This window comes from Sorex araneus, chromosome 3 (genome assembly GCF_027595985.1).
Source record: "Sorex araneus isolate mSorAra2 chromosome 3, mSorAra2.pri, whole genome shotgun sequence".
NCBI lineage: Eukaryota > Metazoa > Chordata > Mammalia > Eulipotyphla > Soricidae > Sorex > Sorex araneus.
In genome coordinates, this window is record NC_073304.1 from 104,858,664 (window position 1) to 104,867,042 (window position 8,379).

At 50.8% G+C, this 8,379-nt stretch overlaps 1 long non-coding RNA gene across 1 annotated transcript; it reads left to right on the forward strand.

Moving 5' to 3' along the window:
• The first annotated feature begins 1,265 nt into the window (after nucleotides 1-1,265).
• LOC129403371 (uncharacterized) lies at nucleotides 1,266-5,066 on the forward strand. The gene is made up of 3 exons (XR_008629140.1): nucleotides 1,266-1,321; nucleotides 1,888-1,956; nucleotides 4,791-5,066. It is a non-coding gene; the product is annotated as an uncharacterized LOC129403371 (long non-coding RNA).
• The last annotated feature ends 3,313 nt before the right edge of the window (nucleotides 5,067-8,379 follow it).

Genomic DNA, 8,379 nt, shown 5'->3' on the forward strand with positions numbered 1-8,379 from the left:
TGGGTTTTTCTTGTAGACAAGAGTCCACTACTCGTGTGTTATCCAGCGGTAGAGTGTTGACTGGACAGTGCTCTCTGATGTTCTTACCAGTCTTTGCTCCTGTTCCAGCATCTCTCCAGCTCTCTGGGCTGCTGTGTGGCCAGTTCCTCTCTGCATCTCCAGGGCTGGCTTGGGAGTCGCTGCTTTCACCCATCTTGATTGATGACTTCCCTGAGAAACTCATTGTCCCATGCCCCACCTGCTCCCTATCTGCCTGTTTTCCTTTGAATGAACCCCTTTGCGTTTCTCCTGATGGACTGTATGAGAGCATTAGTTCATTGTTTGCCCAGTACAAGACCAGGGAACTTCTCCTTACTCCCCACTAGCCCCCACTGTGTGACATCTGGAGTCTGGCCCTTTAAGGCTGCTTGCTGAAACGGAAGTGACATTACAGTGGGGCCTTTCTGGTTATTCTGTTTCTGGAAACTGGGTGAGAGAGTCATTGTTCACATGGGTAAAGGACAAAGTGGGTCCCCTGCGAGCACGCGAAGCTCTGAAGGCCGATTTTGTGGCAGGACAGGGGCAGATTCCTGTGAGTGCCCGGCGCCTCCCCATCTCCACACTGAGCTGCTGGTTTCCACCAGCTTGGTGGGGGCACTTTTGTGCTTGTTTTTCACTCATTCCCTGAAATCCAGGTGGTTCTTGAGATGTGGCGGAGCTTTGGGGGGTATAGGGGGGGCTGTGCCAGGGTGCAGGGTGTGAGTGTGTGGTCCTAAGGAGGCTCCTGCAGCCACAATCACCTACAGCTCTGAGATGGGACAGTGGTGGGTGGGCAAGGGGCTGAGGGCGGGGGCTGCAGGCCTTGGGGGTGAGGGACCTGCCGAGGTCGGGGCCTTGGCCATCCAACCCCCCCAGCTGACCGCGTTGGAACCTTGGCCCCAGTCTCGCTGCTGTAGAATCTCCAGATTCACTTTGAGGGGCCGAGTCGCATCACACCCAATGTCAAGAGATCCTGTTCCTCTCCTACTTTTTATTGGCTGCTCTGGTGGGATGGGGCATCTCAAGCAGTGGATCTGTATGTGACGGGTTTCCCAATGATAGTTTCCTTTTGGAGCTATTTTTGGTGTGGGGAATGAGGGGCTGTTATGCCCTGTGGTACTCCGAGGGCTTACTCTGGCTCTCGACTCAGATATTATTCCTGGAGTGCTCTGGGGTCTGGGGATGCAGAGGATTGTCTGGTGTCAGCAAGGCAAGCATCGTAACAGCTTTACTGTCTGTTGGAACAGGAATTTCTGCTTCTTCACATCAAGTTGCAAGCCCTGCTAAGACTCCTGACTATGAGGTGAGTACTGCAGGTAAAAGGTGTGTGTGTGTGTGTGTGTGTGTGTGTGTGTGTGTGTGTGTATGTGTGTGTGTGTGTGTGTAAGTGTAGAAAGTATAGTGCGTAAAGGGCATTGTGTGTATGTGTGTGCACGCACGTGTAGAAAGTTGTTTTTCAGAGGAGAAGGACTGAGGGGCTCCTCTCACCCCCCACCCTTGATAGAGCCACATTTCGGGCTTTGGTTGTAGGGGGTTGTAGCCCTGCTGTCGGCCTGCAGGGGGCGCTGATGCGCTTGTGCTCCTGTCCTTGGAATCTGCCCCTGGCTGGGCCTGTGAGAACCTTCTGTGGGACCCCAGGGAGGAGCCCCCAGGCTAAGACAGGGCTGAGTTTTCTGTCTTGTAGCCAAGCCCAGAGCTTGTGTTGTGAAAGGCAACACAGTTGCCAACCCATTTTGCTTCTCCTGGGGAGACAGAAGCATCGGGCAGGGTCCCCCAGGCGGGTCTGTGAGCTGGTGTCCGAGGGCATGGCTGGCCAGAGCTGGTGGTTGTGCTCCTCTCCAGTGCTCACAACTCTGACTTCTCCTCCAGGTCTCTGATCCTTGGGAAAAACAGAGGCGGGAGAAGATGATGACATGCCATCGGACACACCGTCCCCAGGTAGGAGTAGAGTGACAAGATGAGGCAAGGCAATGACAGGAGGCTTCCTGGGCTAAATGTCTCTGAGCTGTTTCAGGATGGACCTTGCCATGTGCCTCCTTGTCGGAGGGCCCGGCTCATTGCTGTATGAGCCCATTTGAGTCAGTTGTGTTTGGCTTTTGAACCACACCCAGCTTAAAGGGTACTCATGCCTCAGTGCTTAAGGATCACTTCTCACAGGTCTCAGAGACCGTACGGAGTGCTGGCGTCTGGGTATTTTGTTTTCTTTGGAGGGCTACACCCAGTGACTCTGGGGATTACTCTTGGCTCTGCACTCCGGCATTGCACCTGGCATTGCTTGGGGGACCATGTGTGACAATTGGGTTCACCAGCCCGACCTGCTCTCCTGTTACTCCATCCTCCCGCTTTGTTTTCTTTCATATTTATTTTTGTGCAGCAGTGGAGGTACTCAGGCCTTCTTGGCTCTGTGCTCTGGATTTTGACCTGATCTGCATCACGGGTTCCCCGGTTGTGCTGGCCCCATTTGCGCCCTGGAGTGACTCGGGTTCCAGGGTATGTGTTTCCCCTATTTTTTCCTTCCCCCTATGGAGAGCCTCGCCTGCTCTGTCACACAGTCCTGCATTCCGCGCTGCTGTTTGTAGTTCTGGGCATGTTCCGGTCCCAGGGAGATGGAGCAAAGGATCTCGGGCTTTTGGGCTCAAGACACTTTTACCTGCTTTGAGATGCATGGGCAGTGGCCCTAAACCGTGCTTAGAGTCCTACAGGCTCATATGTGTACACACAGTTTTCCATCAATGGCTGGACATTGATTGTCCCCTTCTCCCTAGAACATGGTCTGTGGGGTGCAGGGTGTATATGTTCAGTGTTTTGGGCTGAAAGTAGGGTCACTCCTTTGGGGCCCACTGATTCTTGCTCAGTTGTTACTCCCTGCAGTGCTCATAAGAGCAGTGACTGGGATGTCCCTGGGGTGACTGTGAGCAAGGCCACCACCTTCAGGAACCTTCCAGTAGAGCATCCTCACATTTTAGCAGATGCAGCTCTCTTAGAGTGATGTTTGGACCCAACGTGAGTGGAGTCCTGTGAGCACACTGCGTCTCCCCATCTCCGCACTGTGAGCAGTGGGGCTGTTCCAGCTTGGGGGTCCTTTTGCACTTGTTTTTCACCTGTTTTCTAATAACCAAGCGGTTCCTGAGGCATGGCGGAGGCTTTGAGGGACCCAGAGGCTTTGGGGCTGTAGTGGGGGCTGTGCCCGGGTGCAAGGGATGCAGGTGTGAGTGGGTGATTGTGGGGGTACCCTGAGCCACGACCGCCTCCAGCTCTATGAAGGTTCAGCAGCGTGTGGGTGCAGGGCTGAGCACGGAGGCTGTGGGCCTGGGGGCTGCAGGACTTGCAGAGGGCAGGGCTTGGCCATCCCAAACCTCCCAGCATGGGACTGAGCTGGGCCCTGTCCTGAAGCATTTGGTCCTGGTGTCACTAGTGTAGAACCTTCAGATTCACTTTGAAGGGCAGGGCCCCAGCCCCCCTGCAGCAGGAGACCCAGTTGTCCTCTGTCCTGTGATTGTCATGATGGGGTTGGGCCACCTGGTCACTGGGTCCCTGCTGGTGGGTGGGGTTTGCAAATGAAACTTTTTCAGTATCGTTTGGGTTTGGCTTGTGTAACACATCCAGAGATGCTCAGGGTTTACTCTCGGCTCTGCACTCGGGAATTCCTGCTGCTGGTGCTTGAGGACCATATAGGATGCCAGGGATCAATCTGGTTCGACTGCATGTACATGCAGGCAAGTTCCCTACCCGCTTTACTGTTTCTGCTTCCAAGTTTTGTGTTTTTTTTCTGTTCCATATTTGCTTGGAGTAGGTCGACTCTCCTCCATATTTCCTCTCTGAATTGTTTATCTGAGAGGTCGTAGATGTTGGGAGCCTCTTTTGAGGTTTCTAGTATCTTTTCTTCTCCCTCTCTTCCTGGAGGGGATTTTCGCTGCTTCTTCATATTGTTATGGAAGTATAGGATTGGAACTTTGTAGGTGTTTATTCCTCCTACCACTTGCTGAGAGAAGGAGGGGCTCTGTTTGTGCTATTTCTGATGGCAGCTTTATTCCTATTCTAGAAGTCTTCCTTACACTCAGCCTTTTCTTTGTGATTGATGTTGGGGCCTTAATGAAGACTTAAGGCTAAGTTGTCTTTACAAAAGCTTTGCTAAGCTTCTCTTATTCACTGATAATTTTTCTAAACTTAGAGCTAATAGGCTAGGTCGCATAAGTGTATGAGATGTGTTAAACCGATTTTCAAAGCAAGAAGACCATACCTAATGTGCTAAGGTAGGAGATAATAACTGCGGCCGGGTTAGCGGCCACCGCTCTGGCAGGAGGCCACGCCCCTTTTTAGACCACGCCCCTTTCAGGCCACGCCCCCGTTTCTTCCTAGCAGGGGCTCCTGGGACAATGGTCCCAGGAAAGTCGGGGCGGTGGGGCGCGGGAAGTGGCGGCGGCAAGGGTCCCAAGTCCCGGCGGCCGCGTGGGAACCAGGGGCGCACTCGGGAGGCGTGGCTGGGAGTCTCCTGATTACCTGGGAAAAGGCCGGGTTGGAGGGAGCTGGGCGGACGGGAAAGCCGGGGCGGTGGGGCGCGGGAAGTGGCGGCGGCAAGGGTCCCAAGTCCCGGCGGCCGCGTGGGAACCAGGGGCGCACTCGGGAGGCGTGGCTGAGAGTCTCCTGATTACCTGGGAAAAGGCCGGGTTGGAGGGAGCTGGGCGGACGGGAAAGCCGGGGCGGTGGGGCGCGGGAAGTGGCGGCGGCAAGGGTCCCAAGTCCCGGCGGCCGCGTGTGTGTTTTTTTTCTAGGTCAAGAATTTCTGCTTCTTAGTACCCATCCGATAAAGGTTTGATATCAAGGATATACAATGCACTGGTTGAACTCCACAAGAAGAAAACTGCCAACCCGATCAAAAAATGGTGTGATGAAATAAACAAACAGAAACTTTCCCAAAGAAGAAATCTGAAAGGCTGAGAAGTACATGAGAAAATGCTCAACATCACTAATCATCAGGGAGATGCAGATCAAAACAACAATGAGATATCATCTCACACCACAGAGACTGGCCCACATCCCAAAAAACAAAAGCAACCAGCGTTGGCATGGATGTGAGGAGAAAGGGACTCTCCTTCACTGCTGGTGGGAATGCCGACTGATTCAGCCCTTTTGGAAAACAATATGGACGATTCTCAAAAAATTAGAAATTGAGCTTCCATTTGACCCAGCAATACCACTCCTGGGAATATATCCTGGAGAGGCAAAAAGGTATAGTAGAAATGACATCTGAATTTCTATGTTCATTGCAGCACTGTTTACAATAGCCACAATCTGGAAAAAACAGGTTTAAGTCTCAGTTATACAATGCTCGAACACCCATCCCTTCACCAGTGCACATATTCCACCACCAAGAATCACCGTATACCTCCTCCCCACCACCCAACTCCCCAGCCCCCCACCCTGCCTGTGTAACTGATAAATTTCACTTTACTTTGATTACACTCTATATTTCAACAAATAACTCACTATTATTGTTTGGAGAGTTTCTCCCCCCAGAGTCGGACCTGCTGAAAGGAATCATTTGATAATTTGTTTTCCATTGCTGGGAATGAAGAGATATGAGGTCAAGTGGTCGCAATAGTGGCCACATGGTTTTGGATTTCTCTATTTTACTAATTAAGTCCAGAGAAATTTCTGCCAGAAATTGCATCATTGCAAGCTCGTACCTCTCTGCTACTTTATATTCCACATATGAGTGCAATGTTTCTATGCCTGTCTCTTCCTTTCTGACTCATTTCACTCAACATGATATTTTCCATGTTGATCCACTTATATGCAAATTTTATGACTTCATCTTTTCTGACAGCTGCATAGTATTCCATTGTGTAGATGTACCAAAGTTTCTTTAACCAGTCATCTGTTTTTGGGCACTGTGTGGAAGCTCCTGTCCTCAGAGTTAGTCCCTGGCCTTAGGGACCTTCCTGTGGGGCCTGGGTGGAGTCCCGGGGCTCGACAGGGCTGCACTTTCCTTCCCTGTAGCCAAGTGCTCCTGTCTCAACAGGCAGCCGGGTCACAACCCACTTCTCTGTCCCCCAGATGTCCACTGCAGGAGCATCTGGCAGTGTTTCCCTGTGGATGGGTCTGTGAGCCCGTGTTGAGTCTCCGTCTAGTCGCTACATTTCTGGCTCTAAGGCAGGGACTTCTGGTCAGGTGTGGGTAGGGCTGGCTGTGCTCCTCTGTTGCTCACAGCTCAGTTCTTTCCACGGAGCCTCCTCTGATCCACAGGAAAAGCAAAGGCAGGAGATAGTAACGCACCCTCTGCCACACCATTCTCAGGCAGGAGAGTGATAAGATGATGCATTGCAGTGATAGGTCGCACTTGGCCGACAGTCTCGGGTAGTTTCAGGAAGGAGAGGTGGGATGTGGCGCCTGGCCTGAGTGGCTGGCTCTCTGTTTGAGCCACTTTTTTGTTGTTTATTTTGTTGATTTGAGTGGGCCACATTAGCGGTGCTCAAGGATCACTCCTGTCAGGACAAGGGGACTGTATGGGATGCCAGGGGTCCAACGTTGATTACACTAATTTGGGTTTTTTTTTTTTTTTGGAAGTTGCTGAAGGGGAGGGACCAAACCCCGTGGTTCTCAGAGGGTATTTCTGACTCGGTACGCAGGTTTTCCATCTGGCAGTGTTAGAGGGACCATATGGGACGGCGGTATCACCAGCCCTACCCGCTGTCCACGGACCCACTGTCATGTTACTCCATCCTGCTGCTTTGGTTTCTTTCATGTTTATTTTTGTGCCACAGTAGAGGTGCTCAGGGCTTCCTCTTGGCTCTCTGCTCCAGATTCACCCCTGAGAGGCATCCAGGGACCCCAGGTGTGTGGGGTATGTATGTACCCTGATGGCTACAAATGTCTCGGGCCCCAGGACTGGCCTTTGCCCTGTTTTGTCCTTCCAGCTCTGAGAGACTCACCTGCTCAGTCACACAGTCTCACGTTCACACACTGCTGTGTGTGCAGTTCTGGGCATGCGCCTGTCCCAGGGAGTTGGCGCAAAGGGCCTCAGGGTCAAGTCATTCTTACCTACTTTGAGATGAATTAGGGGCAGCCCTTATATTTGTAAGGACCATGGGAACACATTCACTCACTCCTCCTTATACACATAGTAATATTCATACTGGAAAGTAAACTTACATATGTGAGCAATGCGGGAAGGCCTACATTATGCCTTCAAACCTTGGAGTCACAGGAAAATTGATCTTGGAGACAGACTTTACATATGTAATGACTGTGGGAAGGCCTTCACTCAAACTTGGTGTCTTATTAAGCAAAGAAAAATAAATCATACCAGAAAGAAATCATATAATTGTCTGACTTGTGGGAAGGCCTTCACTTTGCCCTCTAGCCTTACTATTTGAAAAGTCATAGTGGAGAGAAATCTTTTATATGTAAGGAATGTGCAAGGCCTTCACTCAACCTGTGACCCTTACTAGCCATATGAAAATGTATAGTGGAGAGAAATCTTATGTTTGTAAATGTCGGAAGACCTTTGCATACCTCTCAAGCCTTTTAGACATAAAATACACACTGCATGAGTCGATTCCTTAAGAACATCCCCCCTGCCCCCCAGGGAAGACAAGTTTTATTTGGACCAGGAGTGTTAGGGGGCTGCCGGACTACAGCCAAGAAACAAATAATCCAGGTAGGGTGTGACAAGCTTCCAGTGACATCATTACTATAAGGGAAAAGTACTTGCTGATTATCACCTGGGCATCGGCCATAGCAGGGTCCCAGCATTTGGATTTCACATGTATATTAATTTGTTAATACTGGGTCTTGGAGATGGAAGTCAGGATTAAGGTGACCAAATAAAACTGCACTGTACTGCACCGTCGTCCCATTGTTCATTGATTTGCTCAAGCTGCACGAGTAACATCTCCATTGTGAGACTTGTGGTTACTATTTTTGGCATATCAAATACTCCACGGAAAGCTTTCCAGGCTCTGCCATGTGGGTGGGATACTCTCAGTAGCTTGCCGGGCTCTCCGAGAGGGATAGAGGAATCGAACCCCAGTCTGTTGCATGCAAGGCAAACGCCCTACCCGCTGTGGTATCGCTCCAAGAAGTAAATATAAATAGGTAATCCCTCTTGAAGCAGCAAAATGATTAAAAAATTCTTAGTCTTAAAAATCCTGCAATCAGATATGACAATCACTGTATCACTGTCATCCCATTGTTCATAGATTTGCTTGAGCAGGCACCAGTAACGTCTCCATTCGTCCTAGTCCTGAGATTTTAGCAGCCTCTCTTTACTCGTTGTTCCCAATGGTGCCACATTGGCGGCTCTTTCAGAGTCCGGGGAAAGAGACCCATCAGTGTTTCTATTTTGTCATATGGAATACG